Source organism: Perognathus longimembris, chromosome 4 (genome assembly GCF_023159225.1).
Source record: "Perognathus longimembris pacificus isolate PPM17 chromosome 4, ASM2315922v1, whole genome shotgun sequence".
NCBI classification, from domain to species: Eukaryota; Metazoa; Chordata; class Mammalia; order Rodentia; family Heteromyidae; genus Perognathus; species Perognathus longimembris.
Genome location: NC_063164.1, coordinates 82,366,118 through 82,390,471, shown reverse-complemented (window position 1 = coordinate 82,390,471; position 24,354 = coordinate 82,366,118). Strand labels below are relative to the sequence as shown.

General features: G+C 36.0%; 1 protein-coding gene and 1 pseudogene across 1 annotated transcript in view; one reads left to right on the top strand and one right to left on the bottom strand.

The window, feature by feature from the left end:
* Thsd7b (thrombospondin type 1 domain containing 7B) overlaps positions 1 to 24,354 on the top strand; it is an 873,729-nt gene that overhangs the window by 357,611 nt on the left and 491,764 nt on the right. The window lies entirely within an intron of this gene.
* LOC125350727 lies at positions 1,587 to 2,568 on the bottom strand (annotated as a pseudogene).

Sequence of the window (24,354 nt, the reverse complement as noted above, 5' to 3'; positions counted from 1 at the left end):
TAAAATTATATTGTGTATATATACCACATTTTCTTGATCCATTCATCCATTGAGGGGTAATTGGGTTGATTCCATATCTTAGCTATGATAAACAATGCTGCAATGAACATGATTGTGCTGGTAGCTTAAAGGGATCAATAGGTATGTGCATGTGATCATATAAAATGATGCATATAAAAATGAACTCCAAGAAATGGAAACACACATGAGTTTTTTATAGTTTGCATTTTGTTATTTTTTTCTGTGTTTTTTTTTTTACCCTTCTGTTTCTGCTTTTGATTTCTGTACCCTTTGTCTTGTATGTAAGCATTCCTGATTTGGGGAGCGGAAGGGGAATCACAGAAATGTTGGGACAAAGTGTGATCTAATACAGCAGTGCCACTCACTGGACATTGTATTGAATATGAACTATATAACTTGGGGGGAAAGGGAGGCTATGAAGGAAAAAATAGGAGAAAATGAGGGAGAGACTGATACTATTCACAAAGAAATGCACTCATTACCTGACATGTAATTGTAACCCCTCTGTACATCACCTCTACAACTGAAATTTTAAAAATAAACTATTGTTTATAAAAATATTATTAGTTCTTGAGCGAGTATTTTTTCCCAGTTCTGGGCCGTGAACTCAGGACCTGTGCACTATCCCTAAGCTTCAAGGCTACCACTCTACCACCTGAGCCACAGAGCCACTTCCAACTTTTTCTGTTTATGTGGTACTGAGGAATCAGTCAAACTCAGGGCTTCATGCATGCTAGGCAAGCACCCTACCACTAAGCCCATTAACAAGTATTTGGTGGAAAATATTTACACGTTAATTTTCCCTTGTAAATAATGATGTTAAGGAGTTTTCCATATCTCTTTTTGTAAAGCTGAACCCTAGTCCCATTCTTTTTTTTTTTTTTGTAACCACAAGTATTTATTGATGGGTCAAGAATACAATAAGGCACAACTGTGGATTGAGACATTTTGCACTACAGCCAAAGGGGAGGAAAGCCATAATTTGGGAAAACCTTAAATATGCAAACCAGTCTCTGAAGTACCTTACTAAAAGATCAACTAGACAATGCTTCCCTTTTATACGATTTCAATGTAACATCACTTGATTAGCGTCAGACTGATACTTCATAAACAATTCTTCGTTCACTTCTACTGGAACCATACAGCCTGGCCACTTTTCCCTCTGCAGTGGATTTTTTTTTTAAAGCAACTGCCTTTCCAAAGATCTGCTTACTTATCCTGGATAGCTTTCCAAAGCAAGGACACAAGCAAGCAAGCAAGAAAGCAGTAAATCACAGAACATTATCCAAGGACAGATATATGAATAAATATTCATACATACAGGACAGCAATCAGCTGATCGAATCAAGTCTCCACTAAGCTGACTCTGGCAGTAAAAGAACAGTTGATCTGGCCGCCTCAAATGCCACCCTAGGTTGTGCCACTGGTGCCAGACCCCTTGTTCCTGAGGGATTTGCAGTGGTCCATGCTAGGAGCAAGGAAATGAACATAACCAGGCAGCTAATGACTGAAGACATTCAATGCTTTGGACGTGTAGTAGGAGCTGACCATGGCTTCCAGCAGAGCCTCACTGGAGGGGGTGCTGCATGGCGAGTCTACATCCAGTGAGAGCTTTGCTGGTTGGTTCTTGGTGTGAGTCCCTCTCGCACTGTCTCACACTGGCTGGGTGTGGAGCAGCAGCAGCAGAGAGAGGACGATGGTATTTCTAAGTGGAGAACTGGTGCATGGATACCGAACAGAAATAGACTGGGCGGGGCAGGGGTACCATTCCATAATGCCCTGTTTATATACCAAAGGCAACTTTGTGTGGACAGTACAGATCTGGGGTTGTCATGCAACGGTAGTAGTTCTCTGGGAGGAGGGGGATGATGGGTGGACACGGGGCTGGAGGGCAGGAGATGCCTACGTTCCAGTTCTTAAATACTAGAAAGCAAGAACAGCTTGGTCTCTGTCCTTCAGTGAAGAAATCGGATGCTCATTTTCTGTTCCACATCCACCTTCTCCAAAACCTTAACAAATTCTGTGAAAGATATGGCACTGTCCCCGTCCTGATCCGCCTCCTAGATGGTCCTGTCTGCGATGCTACCCAGCTGCTCGTCTGAGATGAGATATTCACTCCAACCATCATGCGCAGCACCTGTAACAGCTCATCACGGGAGATCTTGTCATCTTTATCCAAATCATATAGTAGAAAAGCAAAGTGTAGTTTGTTGCTTCGGCTGTTAATGGTTCTGGTCCGTTGACGTCTTTGCTCTTTTCTTTATCCTCAATGGGTCGGAAATGAGCCAAAGTCCTCATGAAACCCCGGAAGTTTACCTGGTCCTCTCCCGCTGAAAAGAAGGCATTGATGATCCTGTCCCCCAGTGGATTGATGGAAAATTCCGGAATCCTCTGAAAATCTTCCCGGCTGAGAGTCCCGTTCTCCCCTTTGTCCAGACTGGTGAACCGGCTGTAGAGGCGTGTGATCTGACTGTGGGAAAACCCCATCTCCTTCTTGATCTCCTCCAGCTCTTTGTCCTGCAGTAACGTGGAGGCCTGAGACCCCATCGCCACGTGGGGACCTCCTTGGGGAGCAGAGGCGCCAGCAGTGACTGCGGCAGGAGGGAGGAAGGGAGGGAAGAGAGGACCAGGGGTCAGGGAGGGAGACGGCCTAGTCCCATTCTTGAAGTGAGGCAGACTTTCCACCTGGAATAATAACGTTACTGTTCAAGTTCTCTATCAATTTGATTTGTCTTTTTCGTTCTCTTCAAAGATTACTTCTCTTCCATCCCACTCTCTTTTTATTGTGCCTCCCTGTGCTACGTAGCACATTTTAGCCATTTATTCTTAGGATGGTGAGCATAATTCTGATTTTAATACATACGTGCATACGTGTGTGTGGGGGTGGGTGGGTGGGTGTAAAACCCTATATTTCAAAAGTTGTACAAATGGGTAGTTTCCTCTTCATTTTATTATAAAATTGGTTACGAAGATAATTGAGTACGATATTCTTGTTGAGCTTCCCCTGACCAACTTATTTTCTTTCAACTTAATTTTAGGTCCATTCTCTTAAGGTATGATTCTGTTATTTCTCATCCTGTTCTACATATTTGCTTCTGCGTACTACTCAGCACATGTTTTGTATTAGTTTTTCGGCCTTATCATTCATCATTATATTCTCAAATTATTCCATATTCCAAATGTATATCAGTATTTTTCTTTCATTTCCTTTCCTTTTTCAGCTTGAACTATGGCCTATAATTATGTGGTGAATGTTCACTGAGGCGTTATGGGCAGCCTCTACCAATGGACATGATGCTGTTGATTAAAGGCCAGCTCTGTGCATGAATTGAATTATTTCTAAGTAATGTTAACTAGATTACATGAAATAATCCTTATTCTACTAGTAATACATCTGAGAAATGATTTTACTGATACACTTCATGCCTGTAAAATCTGAGTAACTAGAGTGTACGCTGCTCTGGAACCTAGAGACTAGATTTATGAGGCAATTCGAATTTAGTTGGGAGCCAATTTTGATATATGTGTATCCACTCATTGACCATTGCTTCAATGGAATCCTAAGGTCCTATGGTACAGTGTGGACACGGAGGGCATCCCACCAAAATGGGAACCTGGAATTCAGATGATTTTTCTATTAATTTTTTAGTGATTTGAATTCTAGTTAAGGAGTACCAAACTCTCTGCAGCAAGCCCTTAAGCAGTTTTCCAGCTAGTGAACTGGGAGTTCTGGATGGTGGAAGTGAGAGATTTGTTCAACACTGGCTAATGCATATAGCACATTTGTCTTTGTGATCCAATTTAAGATGCTTTAGAAAGCTCTCTGCAAAAGAGGGCTCTTGATGGGATTCTGCCACCAGCAATTTATTCTTTTGAGTTAAGGAAAGCTGTCTACAAAAGCTCGTATCTCCAGAGGTAGGAAAATACATTATGCCAAATATTTTATGACATTATATGTCAAGACTACTTTAATTTTATTTCAACCAGTTCAACAAGGCTCCCTTCTCTTTAATTTTTATTTTCTTCTAGTTGGTGTTTTAGAATTATTAAAAATGTATTGTTGATGAATTTTATGCAGAAAATATATAGTGCAGAAAGTTGGGGACCATTTCTTTCAAAACTGCCCAAATACCCTTAGGAGCAGTTACGATAAATGAAGGGAGAAAATTTGCTGGTTCTAGCTTGTCCCTCGTGGCTCATTCCTGTAGTTCTGGTTTCTAAGAATTCTGAGAATGGGAGGATTATGGTTCCAGGCCAACCCAGGAAGACTCCACTTTTGTGGAGGAAAGCTGGGTATGAGGCTTGGCCCTGTCATTTACAGCAGTGTCAGGAAGGAAAAGTAGGCAGATTACTGAAGACATACAGTGGAAAAAAAATAGCCTCTTCAACTACTAGTGCTGGGAAGACTGGTAAGCCACATGCAAAAAACTCAAAGTGGACCCTAGACTATCACCATGCACCAAGATCAACTCAAAATGCATTAAAGGCGAAAGATTTATACGATCTGAAGAGAAACCAGAGTATAAGGCTTCATATCTAAAATATATGCAGAACTAAAAAATTACCTTCCTCCAAAACAAAACTGCAAAGAACCAATAGCCCCCTCATCAAGTGGGCTAAAGACTTAAAAAGAGACTTGTCTGATGAGGAAATGAGAATGGCCAAAAGACATATGAAAAAGTGCTGTACATCACTGGCCATAAAAGAAATGCAAATCAAACCAACATTGAGATTCCATCTCACCCCAGTAAGAATGTCATATATCAAGAAAACTAACAATAACAACTCTTGGAGGGGATGTGGCCAAAAGGGAACCCTACTTCATTGTTGGTAGGAATGTAAACTGGTTCAGCCACTCTGGCAAGCAGTATGGAGATTCCTCAGAAGGCTAAATATAGAACTCCCCTATGACCCAGCAACCCCACTTTTGGGTATCTATCCAAAAGACCACAAACAAATTCATAGTAAAGCCACCAGCACAACAATGTTCATCACAGAGCAATTTGTCATAGCTAGAATCTGGAACCAACCCAGATGCCTCTCAGTAGACTAATGGATCAGGAAAATGTGGTACATATACACAATGGAATTTTATGCCTCTATCAGAAAGAATGACATTGCCCCATTTGTAAGGAAATGGAAAGACTTGGAAAAAATTATACTAAGTGAAGTGAGCCAGACCCAAAGAAACATGGACTCTATGGTCTCCCTTATTGGGAGTAATTAGTACAGGTTTAGGCAAGTTACAGCCGAGGATCACAAGAGCCCAATAGCTATACCCTTATGATCACATAAGATGATGCTAAGTGAAATGAACTCCATGTTATGGAAACGATTTTTATATCACAGTTGTAATTACTTTCAATATACCATGTGTATCTGTAGCATCTATTATAGATGATGTTCTTGTATCACCTTCCTGTGGTGTACCTACACTGTCTCTGTAACATTATCTGAGTATATTGGAAACCATGTATACTGGTATTAGAACTAGGAAATTGAAAGGGAATGCCAAAATTGAGAGACTCAGGGTAAAAAAAGAAAAGCAACTACAAAAGCAATACTTCAAAACTGTTTGGTCTAAGTGAATGGAACACCTCATGGGGGAAAAGGGAAAGGGGGTGGGGGGAGGGAGGTATGAGGGACGAGGTAACAAACAGTACAAGTAATTGTATCCAATGCCTAATATATGAAACTGTAACCTCTCTGTACATGAGTTTGATAATAAAAATTTGAAAAAAATGCATTAAAGACCTCAACATCAGACCTGAAACTATTGAAGGACAGAGTAAGAGGGACTTTAGAACTTATAGGCACAGGCAGGAACTTCCTGGACAGAGTCCCAGGGGCATAACAGATAGGGGAGAGACTCGAGAAATGGAACTACTACAAAAGAAAAATTTCCTGTACAGCTAAAGACATAGCCATTAAACTAGAAAGACAGCGAAACATATGGGAAAAGATTTTCATCAGCAAAGCAACAGACAAAAGCCTAATATCCATCATCTACAGAGAACTCAAACTAACCTCTTCCATACCCAGTAAACCAATTATTAAATGGGCAAGGGAGCTTAAGAGAGACCTCACAGGAGAAGAAATAAAAATGGCAATAAAACATATGAGGAAATGTTCAACATCCCTGGCAGTAAAAGAAATGCAAATAAAAACAACCCTGAGATACCACCTCACCCCAGTTAGAATTGCCTATACTCTGAACTCAGGCAACTACAAATACTGGAGGGGATGCAGAGAAAGAGGAACCCTTCTCCACTGCTGGTGGGAGTGTAAACTAGTAGAACCACTCTGGAGAACAGTATGGAAGTTCCTCAAAAAACTCAGCATAGCCATACCTTATGATCCAGCCATACCATTCCTAGGCATCTATCTTGAACAACAGGGACGAGGACACCACAAAGACACCTGCACATCCATGTTTATCACTGCACAATTCACAATAACCAAAATATGGAAACAACCCAGATACCCCTCTACAGATGATGTCTCTAAAACTACACAGTTACTAAATAACCAAAAAAGGGCTACAATAGACCTATCAGAGGATCACAATAGTTCAACAGCTATATACATATGATTAGATAACATGAGGCAAAGCAAAATGAACTCCAAGAGATGGAAACAGGAGGATTTTATTGTTGTCATTATGTTTAATGTACTAGGTGAATTTCCTTTGGCGTAACCCCTGTGGTCACTGTATATAAATTTGGTACACTGGATATTATGTATACGTTTATCTGAGCTAGGAAAGGGAAAGAAAAATGAGGGAGGGTATAACAAATATGACAAGAAATGTACTCAGTACCTTATTATGTAACTGTAACCCCTCTCTGTACATCACATTGACAATAAAATTAAGAAAAAAAGAAAAGTAGGCAGGTTACAGTGGGGAAACAAAACCCTTCTATAAAAGTAACCAGTAAAAACCATAGCTAAAGATTTGTCTTAAAGGGCACATGAAGCCCTGAGTTCAAATGTCAGTATTGCCAAGCAAAAACATAAAAATATGTCCTTGTATATACACACAGATGTATACCCATCCACATTCTTCCATAAAATAATCTGGAAATGATTTAAGGTTTACTTGAGGGTTGCATAGGTTATATGAAAATACTACATTTTTTTTTAGCAGCCCTGAATTTTACTTCATGGCATGGAGGAGATTTTTGAACCAAGTATTCATTAAATATCTACTTAATATGTGACAAGAACTGTTTTAGACAGACTATAACAAGAAACACATGAATTAAAATCCTTTTTGTGGTATTTCCATCAATGGTGAGGGAGAGAAAATGGTAAAGAAAAATTAAACAACTGTCAACAGAAACCATCCCTGAGAAAGACCAAAAAATGAGCTTATCAGACAAAGATTTTCAAAAAATGGTTTTAAAAATACACAAAGAGTCGGGGAGGGAAAGTGGAAAAATGAGGGAGGGGGTAAAAGTGTGACAAGGGATGTACTCACTATCTTATGTATGTAACTGTAACCCCTCTGTATATCACCTTGACAATAAATAAAATTTAAAAATTAAAAAAAAGAAAAATTAAACATTGAAAACTGACAGATTTTATAAAGAAAAATAAAAGCAGGCCCAGAGATGTGATAATAATAAAGAAATAGGAATGTACACTGCCTGTGTTAGGAAAAGTCAGAAATTTTCTTGGTATAGAGGTGATATTTACAGAGAGACTGAAGTAAATTTAGAGAAAGAAGAATGTGGCTTTCTCAGAAAAGTGTTTTGGGCAGAGTGAAAAAGCCTTTGGCATCAGTGTGCTTAGGATGCTCCCAAAGCCACAGATGCTCTTTCATCTGAGGACTGAGAGACAGAAGAGACACGCAGGAGGTAGGTCTTTGATTTCTTCTATGACCAGAGCTACAGGAGGCAGAGGTGTGTTGGCCACTCAAAGGTTTGGGATTGAGTGGCATGAGAACAGATGCCAGATTTCTCTGAGCACTGTCACAATTTGGTATCAATTAAGAGCATAGCAATATGAGCATTAAGCTTGGCAGTAGGCAATAAGAGAATGTGATGACAGTACTAAAGAGAACAGAGGATTACAGGAAGCTAGGGATAAGCAATTGTAGGGTTTGGGTATTGCTATCAAGAGGTAGCACAGGAAAGACTGGATGTAGAACATACCTGCCTATAGTTGATTGTGGAACAGGTGATGAAGTTTACTGGAAACACACACACACACACACACACACACACACACACACAGAGAGAGAGAGAGAGAGAGAGAGAGAGAGAGAGAGAGAGAGAGAGAGAAAGAAATGAAACACAAGTAAATTCTTCAGATTTTACCCATATTGTTTTCTTGGTTTTGATATTTACGCATTATGCAATGTGTTATAAAGAATTAACTTGGTAAAAGGTACTTGGGAATTTTATGTACATTTTATATATTCTGTGGATATGTACGTATTTAAAATAAAATGAAAAAAGTTATCACTATGTATCTATGATTCTTTACTGTTTGTTTGATTTGGGGTAATTCTTTGATTTGAACTCAGGACCACATGCTTGTTAGTCATTGAGCCACCATTTCAACTCTTTCATTTCTGATATTTTCAAATAGGGTCTTGTTTCTTGCTTAGGCCAGCCAGGACCAGGAAGGTTTTATTTGTGCTTCACAGCTTTTATTGATTGAGATGGGATCTTATGAACTGGGCAGCACTGAATCTGTGATTCTTTCAATATCACCTATTTCAGTAGTCAAATTATTGTCATGAACAGCCAGAGCCAGTAAGGCTGTGATTCTTCATATAATTCTTAAAATAATTCATAAAAGACCTCCAGAGGAATAATTAAATACTAAAAATTAAATATATAAATACTTCTTATAAAATTTAACTAATATTTGAAAAACGTATATTTCTAGGGATGTAGCTAAGTTAATGATGTTAATGATGTTTGCCTAAATATTAAAATCCTGAGTTAGCTCCTCATTACAAAAACATGGAGAAACATAGACAAATGATACTTATCTATGTATATACATATTTATATCTATATATATGCATATGTATGTATGTATTGATCTATCTATCTTTCCATAGGTGTACACACACACACACACACACACACACACACACACACACACACACACGGGAATGGCTACATCATGATTTGGTACTTACTGTTGTAGCCTACAATTTACCTTTAATATTTTGTTTTTTACTTCTTTTTCCTTAAGACTTGGCAATTGTACATTTAATAAATGCAAGTTTTAACATCAATTAAGGTAGAAATTTCTATTTTTTTGAAATTTATAACAAACTTTTAAAAAATTGTTATTTATTTATTGTCAAAGTCATGTACAGAGGGGTTACAGTTTCATATGTAAGGCAGTGGGTACATTTCTTGTATAACTTAAACTTTTGATATACATTTTTACATATAACACTCATTATTTTGGTTAACAACATTCCAACAATATTCTTTAACCAGAGAACAAATTATTATAAAATTCAGCTAACAATTGGAAAAGTATATTTCTAGGGTGGAAGCTTAGTGGAAGAGTTTAACTAGAATGTGTGAAACTCTGGGTGTGGTCCTCATTACCAAAACATAGATAGTAGAAAGATACAGACAAACATATAAGAGGAATGTCTTAGTTCAAGCTGTGCTGATAGACTAGTTTTAGCATTATACTAGGTAATGTGTACAGTGATTCATTGGCTGCTATTCCTGGAAGTAAGGAACTCCAGTAGCAAGACATTAGTATCTGTTAAGTGACATCTTCATGAGTTATTACAAGGCAGAAAGGCAAAAGGGAGTAAGAGATTCTGAATTATAATGAACCTTTTATGTAATAAGGGCATTCATACTCTGGGTACTGGTGGCTCAAGTCTGTATCTTAGAAATTCAGGAAGCTGAGATCTGAGGATTGTTGTTTGAAGCCAGCCTGAGCAGAAAAGTCTTTGTGAGACTCTAAGTGATAGAACACTAGCGTTGAGCAAAAGAGCTCAGGAACATCACCTAGGCCCATGAATTCAAGCCCCACAACCAACACCAACAGTAACAAAAAAGCATTAATACATACAACTAATACCCCACTCAGTACCTTCACAATGACAATTTTATACGTGAACTGGTGGGGACAAACATTCAAATCATATTAGAAGACACAAACCAGACAACAACTAAAATATTATTTAGTGTAAAACTTCAGAAATTCTTACAACTTTTATTTGATTCTCTTTATTTTTCTAGATAATATATGAGAGAATTTTTTAACTTTGATATTTCTAATTTATATATTTTGTTATTGAACTGGGTAGGAAATCTCACAAAGTTTGCATTGTAGTATATCAGCTTGTTTCTGAAAATATTTAAAATTGTACCTCTGAATATGATTTGTTGTTATTTTTGTAAACAGTATTTGTTAGTGATGGCATTTAATTGTTTCCTCATTTGTTTTGGATGTTTTGGTGTCTGATTATTAGTGGTTCTAGTATAAACACATATACATTTGAGACACATACTCGCATGCATGCATGCACACACACATACACACATGGAGGATATTTTTTTTTCTCTACCTATTTGCATAATAAAATCAAGTAATGGAAATGCCAATGTTGAAAATAACCTTGAATTTGGTATACATGGTTTGGATATTACGTCCTAGTAAATAATGCATAAATAGGCCAGAATATGTTAAGAAGATTCTGTGTCCTTCAGATGTTAAAAATGAGCCACTAGAAAAAAAAAAGAGGGAAAACATGAGGCCAATTTCACAATTATGCACAGGTTATTTCAGAATTTTTACAGAATTTCTTATCATGTCCCTGATCTTTGCCTTTTATCAAACCCTAACTTGTATACAATTGGTGCTACTCATGTGATTACACACTTCATTTTACAGACCCTAGTTTCATATTTAAATTTAATTCTTCCCGTCAAATTCTAAGCTCAGCAAAATGTAGGATCATATGTTCTTTTCTCTAGAATTTTGTAACACCGTGTAGGAAAAGAGATGGTCATTAATAACTTTTTTCTCTGGAGGAAGCTTACTTTGGGGTGGGAAAGGAGGATTTTGTAGATCACCAGCTGAGCTGGCACATTGTATTTGACATTGATCTTTATAAAGGAGATTTTTCGACTTTTAGAGTATTTCCTTTTCATGAGTAACATATGCTTTTCCTTTAAAACTACACTGTTCTCTTCTCATAGGTTACAAAAATAAGTGATAAAGTGTTGACACTTTCACACCATTCTATTTAAAGTTTTAGAACTTTGGTATAGTTAACAAATAAATTTAAATTTTGCAACTTTTGGGGCTGGGAATATGGCCTAGAGGCAAGAGTGCTTGCCTCGTATACATGAGGCCCTGGGTTCGATTCCTCAGCACCACATATACAGAAAATGGCCAGAAGTGGCGCGATGGCAGAGTGGTAGCCTTGAGCAAAAAAGAAAGCCAGGACTGGCCAAAAAAAAAAAAATTGCAACTTTTAATGCACACCTCTATGAACCTAAATCTTAGAACCAGCAGACATTTTTCAATCTGTCTTGGTATCTAATCCCTTAATGCTCCTCTGTTGATTCATTCATTTCTCTATTGTATTTTCATTGGTGTAGAATTTATATTATATATCTGAGATATATGGTTTTCCCCAATTTTTTTATTATCTTTTAAATAATTCATAGGAATTTATGACCATGGGGCTGTCTCTTAATCTTCACATGGATATTTAAAACCAACCTGAGTATACAGGACTCAAGTATTCATTATTCTGGCAAGGTCATGGACAGCATCAATTGGGTAATTAAGTAAATTAGCAAATGTACAGGAAACAAATTCCTTTCTGAGCATAAATTAGAGAGTACACATTGGCAAAAAAGAAATGGACTGTAATTCATCTTTTACTTTTTCCCTTGACAAGGTAAAACTTTCCAAGTTCAACCTGCAACACTACATGTGGATTGCTATAAATTATAAATTTCCAGCAACTTCTTACTCTTTCAAAAGTGTACCAGGTCCATCCATTTCCTTATGAATGGAGCAGTGTCATTCTTTCTGATACAAACATAGAATTCCATTGTGTATATGTACCACATTTTCTTGATCCATTCGTTTACTGAGAGACATCTGAGTTGGTTCCATATTTTAGTGATGGCAAATTGTGCTGCAATGAACATAGTTGTGCTGATGGCTTTGGTGTGGTCTTGCTTGTAATCTTTTGGGTAGATGCCCCAAAGCAGTGCTGTCATGTCATATGGGAATTCTATGTTTAGCCTTTTGAGGGACCTCCATACTGCTTTCCATAGTGGTTGGACAAGTTTATACTCCCACCAACAGTGTAGTAGGGTTCCCTTTTGGCCACATCCTCTCCAGCATCTATTACTATTAGTTTTCTTGATAAAGGACATTCTTACTGGGGTGAGGTGGAATCTCACTGTTGTTTTGATTTGCATTTATTTTATGGCCAGTGATGTAAAACACTTCTTCCTGTGTCTCTTGTCCATTCTCGTTTCCCATTCAGAGAAGTCTCTCTTTAAGTCTTTAGCCCATTTATTGAGGGGGCAGTTGTTTCTTTGAGGATTTGTTTTGGGGAACTTAATTTTTTTATTTCTTTGTATAGATATTTGGCCATTGTTTATTGTATGTCCAGTGAATATCTTCTCTCGATCTGTGGGCTTTCTACTTATCATGCAAGCTGTTTCCTTTGCCGTGTAGAAGCTCTGCAGTTTGATGCAATCCTATTTGTCCAAATTTTCTTTGATTTGCTTTTGTTGTTGTTGTTGTTGTTGGGATGATCCTCTTGTATCACTTTCCTGTGGTTGCCCTGGCATTACCACTGTATCTCATCTCAGTACCCTGGATATTGTTTATATTGGTATTAGAACTAGGGAAGGGAAAGGGAATATCAAAATCAAGAGACAAAGGATAAAAAGACAAATGGCTCCAAAAGCAGTACTTACAAAACCATTTGGTGTAAACCAACTGAACAACTAACTCATGGGGGAAAGGGAAAAAAGGACAGGGGAAAGGAGGGAGGAGGTAACAAATTGTACAGGAAATGTACCCACTGCCTTATGTATGGAATTGTAACCCCTCTGTACATCACTTTGACAATAAATAAATAATTATTCAGAAAAAAAAGAACGTTTCGACCTCTGCAAAGGAGCCCAATGCTTTCCCTATTACATTCAGCAATTTTTTCAGGGTATCTGCTTTTACCTCGAGGTCTTTGATCCATTTGGAATTGATTCTGGTGCAGGGTGATATATAAGGATCTCGCTTTAGTTCATTACAGATGTTTAACCATTTTTGCCAGCACCATTTGCTGAAGAGACTTTCTTGTATCCTATGTTCTTGAGCTCCTTTATGAATGACTAAGTAGCTATAGATCTGTGGGTTCATTTCTGGGTCTTCCATTCTATTCCATTGGTCCTCAGGCTTATTCTTTTGCCAATACCAAGCCGTTTTTATTACTATAACTTTGTAATAGACTTTGAAGTTTGGTATTGATATTCCTTCAGCACTGTTCTTCCTGCTTAGGATTGTTTTGGTTACTTGGGGTCTTTTTTTGTTCCATATGGATTTTTGGATTGCTTCTTCTATTTCATTAAAGAATGATGTTGGAATATTGATGTGTATGGCATTGAATATCTAGATAGCCTTTTGCAGTATTGCCAGTAATTCACCATGTTAATCCTCCCAATCCAAGAAAAAAAAATTATACTGAGGGAAGTGAGCCAGAGCCAAAGAAGCATAGACTCTATGATTTCCCTCATTGTCAATAATTAGTAAACATCTAGGAAAGTCCTAGCAAAAGATCACAATAGCTCTCGCTCTCTCTCTCTCTCTCTCTCTCTCTCTCTCTCTCTCTCTCTCTATATATATATATATATATATATATATATATGCTGATGCTAAGTGAAATGAACAAGTTATGGAAATTAGTGGTTTACCATTGTTGTTATTTTTAATGTACAGTGTGAAATTATGCCATTTTCTATTGTCTTTCTTCCCCAGGGTTTTACCCCTGATGTTACTGTTACTGATTTCACTACCCTGGGAATTTTATATATATTTATTGGAACTAGATAAGGGAAGGTGAACATCAAAATGGAGAGACAAAGGGTAAAAGGTGAACCAACATAACCACAATACTTACAAAACTGTATGCCATAATCCAACTCTACAACTCATGGGGAGGAGAGAATGGGGGGGAGAAAAATGTGGGAGGGGGTAAAAAGTTTGATAAGAAATGTATTCACGACCTTATGTATGAAACTGTAACTCCTCTGTGCAACAGTTTGACAATAAATAAATCAATTAAAAATTTCAAAAGTGTACCAGGTATGTACAACCAAACATTTATTTACTTTCTGGGAAGGAATGGGAAACATGGAACAAAATCAAACTTATCAGATGTACCTAGAATTCACAAGGTAAACCGGACTCTTCTGGACTCTATTAACTCAGTTTAAATTATCTACACAAAGAAGATAAACTCTGCCATGAGAAGATTGTTTATTTTAAACTGCTTGTTTAAATAAATCTTTGTTTCTTGTTCATAGGAATATGAGTCACTGAAAGTACCCTAATTATGACTCTCTGGTAGAAGTAAATGACCCAGTCCTAACAGCAAGATTTTTGCAATCTAATTGGGAAAGAGAAGTGTTGTCTCGTGGTGAGCATAAGTATGTGCAGAATAAATATACCCTGAATAGTTGTGAAGTATAGCAGGAATTGGGATGTGATAGGTTTTAATTTTAATTTTTCATTTAATTTTGTTGTCAAGGTGATGTACATAAGGGTTACAGATACATACATAAGGTATTGAAAACATTTCTTGTCATATTTGTAACCCCCCACCTCCCTCACTTTTCTCCCACCTTCTCTCCACTCCAGTCCTTCCCCCTCAAGTTGTACAGGTAATTTCCAACTTATTTTCTTGTTAGTATTGATGTTGCATTGGTTCACCCTTCATCCATTGTCTGACTATTTTGATGTTCCCCTTTCCTAATTCAGATAAATGTACATATATTACTCAGGGTACCAATATCTAACTTACTGACAACAGGTGATTATTTTAAATTTTGATATTTTTAGCTATAGACAGTGTAAATGGAAAGAAATAGGAATCACATAAGGAATTCTAGGTTGATTCTTTTGCTGTCTATTGATCTTGGACAAGTCAAATGGCTGCTGTAGTTCATGATTTTCTCTCATTTGTAAAATTAGGATATTGTATAAAATATTATTAGGAGAGTGTAAGCTTGGTGGCCCATCCTTATATTTCTAGCTACTCAGGAGGCTGAGCTTTCAGGCTTATAGTTCAAAGCCAGCTGGAAGAGGAAATTCCATGAAACTCTTATCTCTAATCATCAAAAACTGGAAGTGAAGGTATGAGTCAAATGGTAGAGCACAAGTGTTGAGCAAAAAAAGTCCTATGAGGCTAGAAGCTTTGAGTTTGCAGCCCAGTACCTGCACCACAACGACAATGATGACAAAGACTAAGACGAAGATGCAGATGAGGAGTATGAAACAATATCATTAAGATTTCTTCATTCTGTATTCCAGAAGGCAGCACATCTCTGAGGGAAAAATGTGTTCTGGGAGCCTGCATCTTCCTTCAGGTTCTGGATATTACTCTTTAGACATAAAACGTCCTTAAAAAAAGTTAAGAAATCTCTTTTTCTAAAAATGTAGCAGTATATGTCAGATTGGTTGTGCTCATACAGATATAAAGCAAAAATAATTCTAGATGCAAAATCTTTGATATAATTATTTGTCAGTTCTAAAGGTATAAAAATGAGCTATTGCTTGTGACTTGGCTGGATGTTTTCCTGTCTTCTTTCATGATGATTAGAAGAAATACATGTGAAAGTAGGGATAGTTCAGATAGGAGTCTGTGTCTTATTTGAATTCCATTAAAATGAGTGATCTGGCTTTCAGTTAAAGTACTCCACAATCGGTGTCCCCATTGAGAACTTCTGAATGCCCCTTGAATTCTGTAAAAGATTGAGTCTATTATTGTGAAGATTACAAGTTGCTAAATGTCTTGCCAGTGTCTGAATAGCCATGACTATTGTTGTAGTCCAGTTCTCGGCATCCTAAATATAAGCTATGGTCAACATATCTTGCTTTTCAGTTCCATTGGTTGAAAAGAAAACAGTATTTGTTCAAGCACCACAATCTAATAGGTATAAAAGTTAAAAATAAAGATGATTGTTATAATTATATTTATTTTATTAAAAATTATGTTACTTTGAAAAGTTCAATTCACCTACCCTTTTAAAAATAGGCAGTAACATTTACAGAATTCAAGTCAATTTGCATTTAAAAATGTGTAAACACATCCATGTTTGCTTTGAATATAAAATTATCTAAGTGCATTTTTAAATGAAATAATTATTTATTATTCTGTTGCTTTCTTTCCAAAAGTAAGACTTTAACACCATATTGATAATATTTGAAAATACAATTGTTTTACTTTTCATCTATTTTACTCTGAAAAATATACATATGAAAAATTAGAGTGTGCAATTTTTCATGACAGCTTTTTATAACATGACTGCTGTTAAAGCAGAGGCGAGAGATTTATGAATATCTACAGCCTATCATTTGCTTATTGTCCTTATTCTTCACAGGCATCAGAATTTTACCAGAAAATAACCTACCTTATTGGATAATGTACTATCTTATGCTCATTGAAGTAGAAGCATCAGTACAGTAAATTATAGCTTCTAGCCAAGGACAGGTATTAAGGAGTACTGTAGTCAAATCATAAAGATAGACTTCTGCCTACTGCAAGGAAATGTGCAATGAATTCAAGAGCACCATATTTTTCACATGAAGCAGAATGTGGGGTCCCACTGTCTTGGTTCAAGTCCTGCCTCTGCCATGGATAAATTATAGAATCTTAGACAGGCCTTTTAAATTTGCCTTTCTGTTATAAACTGGAGGTACTGCTTCTAGTACTTAGCTCCTAGAATGGTTTTACTAATTAAATTACACACACACACACACACACATTTGTATATGTGTGTGTGAATTGCTTAGCACACAAAGTATTCAATATTGCTTCCAAAACACGCATTCTTAGTGAGAGCAATTTCACCCACAAGGAAAAACAAAACAAAACAACAAAAAACCCTCAGTTCTTAGGGTAAAATTAAATGTGCTTTATATATTTAAAGCATAACAGTAAAGTATAACTGTACTTTATATATACAGAGCGTACTTATAATATAAAAATGTCACAAAGCAGGAGGGGACCATAAGAGAAAATGTTTACCAAACCTCCTTAGGGAGGAGACAATGAAACAAAGTTGAAAAACATGGTATGTTCGAATCAATTTACTTTATGAAAGCTCAGTTGCTAAGAGATTTGCCTAGTTCACACAGGCAGAGGCAGACTCTTAGTTTAATGAATTCAATTTTTTTCTTTAAAGTATTTTGAGAATTGGCTTAAAAATTATGCTCTATAAATTATTCAGAAGGTTGACACTCCAACCAGCTAATCATAAAGATATTTCAATGTGTAAAATTTCTTATCATACTCTTTGCTATTTCAGTCCCTTTTCTGACCCGCTGCTCTGACGTGAGTCTACATTATGTTCCAGTGGTTTATACAAATTGTAACTTACCAATTTCATATATTCCCCTTGACAAGAGCTAAGAGCTCTACAAAGTTAAAACTTGTAATAAGTGAACAGGCCTGTGAGGAAAAGGAGCTTTCATCCAATTTTACAAGGCTGGAGTTTGGCTTGTAATTTTTATAAAAGCTACAAATATATTTATTATGTAGTTCTTCACTCAAAGAAATGAATTATTTTGCATGTTAAAAATTGTTATGCAAGGCCTTGTTCCTGTCCCTACTAGTGACTCTCATGAGCCTTCCTTTGAAGTGGAATTAACTTGTTCAGTCTAAAATAATTTGCAAATTTGAAGCAGCATATGATAACAAGGGCATCAGATGCACCAAAGCCTACATATTTTCTTTCCTTTAAAAACAGGGTGGTGTGTGCATTTATTTATGACAATTCATTCTTTCTTGTGCTTCTAAAATAATTGTGACATGACTTCCACCCCTTTTTCATACCTTAGGAAAAATTTTAATCACAAAGTTTGTGGTGATATTCTTGGAGGACTGTGTAATTTTTCAAAAAAGACTTTTCTTTCTTGTTCTCACTGTAAACATTCCTGTGCAAGTATTCCCAGGTTCAGATAATCATGTTTTTTTTTAATTTTTATTTTATTGTTGAATTGATGTACAGGGAGGTTACAGTTTCATATGATAGGCCTTGGGTACATTGATAATCATGTTTTAAATCAATACAAGTTGTCTTTCAGTTTTATAATAGGGCATTTTGTGACCCATAATAAAATCTGTGGATCACTTACTCTATAACTCTCTTTTAACAAGAGCTTCTTTTTTCTTTTCCCTCCACTCACACGTCCTTATCTCAAATATGGCTTGAATATTTTTTTTTGAAAAACATGCTTTCTTCTACTGTGCAAAGCTAGCCTAGGCCAGAAAGTCCACAAGTCACTTACCTCATATCATCCCAAATCTAAAAATGTAAGTGCGGCTAAAAGAAGAGTGTGAGCTCTATGTGAAAAAGCCAAGTGAGAGCATGAAGACCTAGGTTCAAGCCCCAGTACCAAAACACTCACCACATACACACACACACACACACACACACACACACACACACACACACACAAAAGGAACATGAGAAAGATTAGTAAATAGTATAATCAGGGTGAATTACTTTATCCTGAAGACAATATCTAAAATTTTAAACTAATTCGAACAAGAATTGAGGGAAGAATCATGAGAGAATTTTGTTTTGACATGACTTATTATATGGGAATATGGCCTAGTGGTAAAGTGCTCACCTCATATACATGAAGCCCTGGGTTCAATTCCTCAGCACCACCTATATAGAAAAAGCGAGAAGAGGTGCTATGGCTCAAGTGGCAGAGTGTTAGCCTTGAGCAAAATGAAGCCAGGGACTGTACTCAGGCCCTGAGTTCAACCCCAGAGCTGGCAAATCAAATCAAATCAAATCAAAGTACAGTCATTTTAAACATGTTGTCCTCAGTAGCAATGAACTTGTCTTCAATAAACAACTAAAAATGAAAGCTATGGCTCAAGTAGTAGAGTGCTATATTTGAAAAGAATAAGTTCAGGGATAATGATCATACCATGAGTTCAAGCTGCAGGACAGATACAAATCCTTTTTTCCTTCCATTCCATGACCTTTAGCCTTAAGGACATTTCACTTCATCTCTTAAGTGTTAATTATAGATTTGTAGGTTGTGAGCTATGTGTGTACATGCTATTTCTTCCCTAGTTTCAGGATGGCCTTAATGGTGTCCTTGATCATTCTTTGTTCTTTATGTCAAATGTAAGGGGGTTTTGCGTAATCTTACAGTGAGTGAGCTCTTTTCATATCCTTAGGAATGTTGGAAATGTCTTGGGATATTGATGTCACATAGGAATAAGGATGCCCACTGGAAAGAAGCTAATCAAGGCAAAGTTTATGGAAGGGTCAGATACTAATAAGAAATAAATATGCAAGTGCACTGGACAGGAATTTTACCCAGATTTTATCCCTAATAGAGTACTGCCTCTTGTTCCAATTGTGTGATTATTTTTCAAAATCTTGTGTGATTGTCTAGTTTGATAGGATGTTGTTTAACTAAAATATAATAGGAATAGGATGTAATTGGTAACATGATATCTTAACTAAAGTACTATTAACTGAGCTCAAGTCAAATGGTCAAAGCAGGAACTTGTCAGAAGCAATTCTAATTCACTTGATGTTTTAACACTTGAGCCATATCTCCAGCCCTTAGGAAAACAATTATTGTAACAGGATGTGGCTTTCCAAACAGGATTTCACAAGGTTGACCAAAAGAATATAACCACTTTGACAGAAAAGTTTCTTAGTTTTTCCTACAAGAAGTTTACTAAAACTTTTTAAATGAAATCTAATGATTATAAGTCAATTTTGTCCACTGTCTCTTAGAAATTTAGAACTTATTCTAAGTGCATTTTGGACTCACCATAGAAATATCCACTTACCTCCTCTTCCTTTGGAAACATTTAGTTTCTTAAGGCTTGGCTTTTATTATTTCTGTTTATACCTAAGTTTTGTATATCATATAAATTTGAAAGTAGATAAAAAAGTTGACTTCTTATTACTTATTGCTGTAAGAGTAAATTTGTTTTCTATCATAAGTTTTAGTGCAAATACAAAGTATGAAATAGCTTAATGTTAAAGAATTCATGCTTAATAAAATCTCTTCACTGATTTTACTAATTAATAAAATATCGAGGCTTAGTTACTAATTAGTCAAATTCCCAGGCTTAGAAAATTCCTTTATTTTTTTTTTTTGATCCACTTGTCCCTTGAGGGGCATGTAGGCTAATTCCATATCTTGGCTATGGTGATTACTGCTGTAATGAGCATGGATATGTGGGAGGCTCCCCTATAAACTGGTTTGTGATCTTTTGGATAAATGCCTAGGAATGAACTCGTGGCTCATAGGGTTGCTCTTTATTTAGTTTCTCTAAGGCTTACATTTCCACCAACAAAGCAGTAGCATTCCCTTTTAGGTACATCTTTGCCAGCATCTGTTATTGTTTGTTTACTTCATAATGGCTATTGTAGCTGGGATAAGGAATAAAGAGAAATCTCAGTGCTGTTTTGATTTGTATTTCCTTTATGGTCAGAGATGCCCAGCATTTTTCCATGTGCTTATTGGACATTTTTTATTTCTTATTCTGAGAAGCTTCTCTTTAAGTCATTAGCCTATTTGTAAAGAAATTGTGCCATTTGTGAAAATATGGAAAGTCTTGGAAATCAGTCAGGCCTTGCATGGTTTCACTCCTATGTAGTAGCTAGTTAGCCTATAAACATATTAGTAAATGCTTTGATAGATGCAAGTGGTTACATATATATCAACTAAAATGTTAGACTTAAGGGAGTACATAGTGTAATTCTTTAGAATGACAAAGTCAAAGCCCAAAAATAGACACCAGGAAAAGGTACTTGTAAAGATGGAGGGATATATATGATATATATGGTACTGTATACATATGATGTATATCATATATATGTATGTGTATCATATATATGATATACATATCATATATATATAACAAAATTCAAAGAAGTAAAGTAAGAGGTGGGTCAGAGGTGGGTGAGAATTTTGAGAGGGGTGACATTGATCAAGATACATTGTATTCATAACCTTCTTTATTAAATGACAACTCTTTTGAACAACTCCTTAAAGATAAATAGCAAATAAAATCAGTCTGTTAAGAATCATGGACCTGAGTTTGTCACTTGTCCTTCATATCATTTTACACAAGTATTTAATTCTCTTTTATCCTATTGGAGTGGGAATGATAGTTGTTCTTCCATCAGAGTGCAAAGATTAGCTGGGAAACTGGATTCAAACACTGAGCCACATTACCTAGTACCAAGTGAATTGTCCGTGCACATTGGCTATTATTACTTACATTCATCACTCACATAGGCATTGTGGTCATTCCTGGGAAGACTTACTCTCATTACACTCTTGTCATTGTTTCTGTGTGAAATGAATTCCAGCTTACAAAGTGCTGACTGTGAAGAGGATCCTTGTACTAAAACCCTCTTGAAAGCTATTCTTACTGACATTGCATATTTCTGTTCCTGACATCTCAGAAGATAACTACATGCTTTCACCTACCTCTTTGCCTTTCCACTTTTTCTCTTTGACCACCTCCCGGTCCCTCATTTATCTTTTTCCCATTTTTCTTTTATCAGTAATGGTATTTTTAACTCTGTAAAGTATAAAAGAAGTCATTTAGGTCAGCTCTTCTTGCTATCCTCTCTACAGTCCTCTTTTAGCCTTCAGCTAAAAGTCTATGAAATGATCAAAAAGTCCTTCTTAAATGAGAACTGGATGTTATAATACTAATAATAGAAAGAAATATAGGACTTAATGCTATACTACATTTCTTTTATAATTATGTAATTGTCTGTTGACTGCATGCTGTCTGTTAAATTGCATGCATGCTTCATTTATCTGGCTTCAGTTTCTATTCTGAACATTGTATTCTCATCTTTAGTCACAGTGTTGTATCTTGTAGCAGTGCAAAATTTATTAATCAATAGGTCTTTCTAATTGGCAATATGAAATGAATGAAACTTAGAAACTTTTTGACATGTGTCCAAATTTCACATAATGATTTCTAATTGCAGGAATTATTTTTAGATATTTAATCCTCTGTACACACACACATTCTTCTGCCAAGTTGTATTACACAGTACGTTGCCAAGAGAGTCACAATATGGCTAAAATTAAGCTCTATTAGGTATAATAGGATGTGATGCCATTTAATTCTTTAAGCTGACTGTAAGTGCTAGGAGACAGATTTGCTTTCATTCTGTCCACTAAGTTAAAAGAATGATACATTATTTTGCAAATCCCAGTAGCAAAAGCAGTTTAAATAATGTATGAAGCTTCTTGAAGGAAAATGTGTTTATGGTTAAAATTGTAGTATTATTTATCTTTTCCTTCAACCATATGACTCCTTCAGTCTGTAGAGGAGGCCTATTTATTTTAGCAGTAGGTAGACTGTGTTTCTGCCAAGTGAGCACCCCTGAATGAATATGTAAAAGGTAATATTGGTTCTCAAATATCATTTAGAAAGCAGCATTTTTCCATAAGTAGGTTCTTTCGTTAGTTTGGAATTAAATTTGAGCAATTGCTGGTTTCTTTATTATTCCTTTTAGGAGAGCACACAGAACAGGGGACAAGGGTGTCTTAAGTCTTTGAGTGAGAATTTCCCTTGCAGGTTACAGTGCATGCATTTGATTTGGAAAATCAAAGTGAATATAACTTCTTTCTCTAACTTTATTTGTGAAGGTGAATGCTATTTGAAGAATCAAATATTTCATGAAAAAAATCAATGGAAAATAGGAAGTTTTGTTGTAAGATTACTTAGTTACCCCTAGTAGAAAGAGCACATAAAAGAATCCATTTTGGAGGTTTCCTGTAAGTGGCATTGTGTTTTTCTTCCTTTTAGCTTATTGAAAATGCTGGTAGAAAAATTAGTATCTTGTGACTAATTCTTTAATTTATCTTGATAATGCCTTGAACTGCTCTGATATGATTTCTTGATATTTCTTCTTCTTTCTTGAAGGAATTTGGAGCGCCATTATTCCATGACAGAATTACCTAAAGCACTTTGTGGATTGTGAAAGATTGAAGTGATAGGAATATAGCATAGTGGTATAATGCTTATCTACTGTACACAGGCCCTGGATTCAAATTTTAGCTTAATACAAAATACAAAACAAAAGCCTTACTTGATTGAATGGAAGGGCCAGATTGGGAAGGATAGAGAATGATAAAAAGGGTGACATTGATCAAGATGCATTGTACTCATTAACGTTGTTGGATGGCAACTTCTTTGTACAACTGTTTAAAAAAATAATATAATTATTGTCTACTGTAACATTCTCTTTGAGGTGTTAAAAGTATAAAATATGCAGATCTTAAAGACTGTACATCAATAAGATTGGAATATGATAACCTCTTACTATAAATCTTTGGTAACATTTCTTTGTTTATTTGAATTAGTTTGGATATGAGCTTGATTTAATTTCAAAGAGTAAAATATGAAGTTACTCATTTTTCTTTGCAGTGACAGTCACCTGCTAGTGATCACCTTAGGCATTTTTTTTCTTTCCAATTATAATTCATTTTGTTTGTTGCACATGTGAGATCACCTTAAGAAAAATCATGAACTTTTTCATTTCTAAATTTAACAATAGTATAGATTTTTAATGCTGGATATATCACCTTTCCAATATTTTTTGCCATAGGTTGATTTATATTCTGTTCTTGTAGTCATTCATTATTTAAGAGAAGCTTGCAATCATTAATGGTAAACTTAGACATTTTTTGCAAGGAAGGTCAATTTAACATTCATATTGCAAATGAAAAACTCCAGATTAGGCAACAAAATATCCAAGATGATAATAAATGTTACATAGGTATAATCACTTAAAACATGGTAATATATTCCCTAGCATTAAAAAGATACTACTACTCATGATCTGTCTTTAGTGCTTTGTGGTCATGAGAAGTCCTAAGGGAACTGACAGACCCTGGGTAATTGCTGATCTAGTACAAGTCTTGGTCAGTGCAGACATAGCAAAAGGCTTCAAGATGGTGTGATCAGAAACTCAGATGGAGAAAGGTGAACAAGTTAGACTTGTACTGAATTGGCAGTTAGTTAGAGTAGGGATTCTTGGATTAGAAAAGATAGAGTTACTAAATGAAGTT